Raw genomic sequence first — 2,033 nt, 5'->3', positions numbered from 1 at the left:
GCCGAAGAGTGAACTGTCAAAAGTACTGAATATGACGTCACTTATTTATGTGCGAATGTTTAATAATTAAAGTCAGTCATATATCCATAAACACAACAAGCTGAAAGTCAGTGATATATGCATATGTGTGTATACATATATGTGTGTGTGTATATATATATATATATATATCTCATAATAATCTGACAATGCTATAATATTGGCCATATTATATTTACATTATCACAGTGAGATGACTTTAGTCTCATGAACAACATTAACTAATTGTTATTTACTAACTAATCTTAAATAACTGTTCAGCACAGAAATGAAGCCCAACAATCATGTTTTCCAGTCCTGTGGTCTCAGCCTCAGATACTCAACTAATCAAAGTGATGTCATGACAAAAATGAATGACCACCAAAACATTTTTCTCCTTCATTTCTGTCAAACAAAGCTGTATGTAACGTGTCTCGCATTAGTATCATGGTTGCTAGGCAACCTGAACAGCACGACGAAGCGCCATTTCACAAGCCTCTCACTTCCGCACTTCTCGTACTTATAGTACGCACCGTACGTAGTACGCATAGTGCGCGTACTTCAAGCGTGCAGTCTCTTAATTGGGACACAGCCGATGACTGGAGGACACAAGCTGAACACAATGAAAACAGACACAGACCTTCAGAATAGAACAGGAAATCCAGAACACGGGCCTTCAAAGTAAAACAGGAAACACACAGACTTTACAACACAAACACGGGGACATGAACAGAGCACCGAGGACAGACACAGGTAGGGCTGATAAAACACTAAACTTCAGGTTCAACCCTAAACTAATACAAAATCAGAATAAACACAAGGCACAAAATGAACTTCAAGGAAACACAAAACGCTGGGTCAAAATGACCCAGGATCATGACAGTCTTAGTGTCTGAAGAATATAGAAGAGTGTGTAAAGGAAGATCTGGAACAGATTTTTGCTCAATGTCAACTCAGGCTGTAGGTGTTGTTGGGCAGAAGTAATGGGTGGCTGATGTTAGTTGGGCAGCCATATAATACCATCTGAGGTTGGGGACTTAGAGACCTCCTCTTTCATAAGGCAAGTAAAGTAGTTGTAAGCGGAGCCTTGCCTTCCAAATAAATTGGTTAAATAGTTTGTTTAAACTCTCACAATATGAAGTTGGTATAGGCAACGGAAGTGTTTGGAAGTAATATAAAAATTTGGGTAAAATTGTCATTTTTAGATAGATACAGGCAGGTTTTTCCAACGGTTTAGCATTTCCGTGACCTCTTCTACAAGGGGATCGTAATTTATTGAGGTTATGTCCTTGAGGCTTGGGGTGATCCTAATGCCTAAATATTTAAAGTTGTAGTTGTTTTAAATGGGGTGGCCACCACAGGGCTTCTTCTTTCTTCTTCATTAAGAAACATTAATTCTGATTTAGAATTGTTAATTTTGTATCCTGAAAATTCTCCAAATATTTTTATTAATGTTACTAAATTAGGGATACTATCTTTCAGATTAGTCAAAAAATAATAATAATATCATCTGCAAATAAAGAAATTAGATGGTCTCTTCCTCCAATTCTTATCCCTGATATTCCTGCATTTGCTTTCACAGCTATGGCCAGAGGTTCTATTGCTAACACAAAGAGAATTGGTGACAGGGGGCAGCCCTGCCTGGTTGATTGCTGTAAATTAAAGGGTTTTGATACGTTATTATTAGTTAAAACTTGTGCTGCTGGATGTGTATACAACGGATGTGTCTTGTTTTAACAAAACCTTGTTGATCGTCTGTTATCAAATTAGGCACATATTTATCTAGTCTCCTAGAGAATGCTTTACACAAAATCTTTGTATCACATCCCATAAGACTAATTCCCCTATAAAAGGAGCATTCAGTCAGAGGTTTATTTGGCTTCAATAAAAGGGTTATTGTAGCTAATCTCAGTGAGTCTGGGAGTATTCCGGACTTATATGACTCCTCATACATGTTAAGAAGTGGCTGTATTAATTTATTTTTAAATGTTTTATAGAATTCCATTGGAAGTCCA

The sequence above is a fragment of the Pundamilia nyererei genome, unplaced genomic scaffold (assembly GCF_000239375.1).
Source record: "Pundamilia nyererei isolate P.nyererei 1_Seehausen unplaced genomic scaffold, PunNye1.0 scaffold00587, whole genome shotgun sequence".
In the NCBI taxonomy this organism is placed as follows: domain Eukaryota; kingdom Metazoa; phylum Chordata; class Actinopteri; order Cichliformes; family Cichlidae; genus Pundamilia; species Pundamilia nyererei.
The sequence above is the reverse complement of the archived record's forward strand: the minus strand, read 5'-3'. Positions refer to the sequence as shown.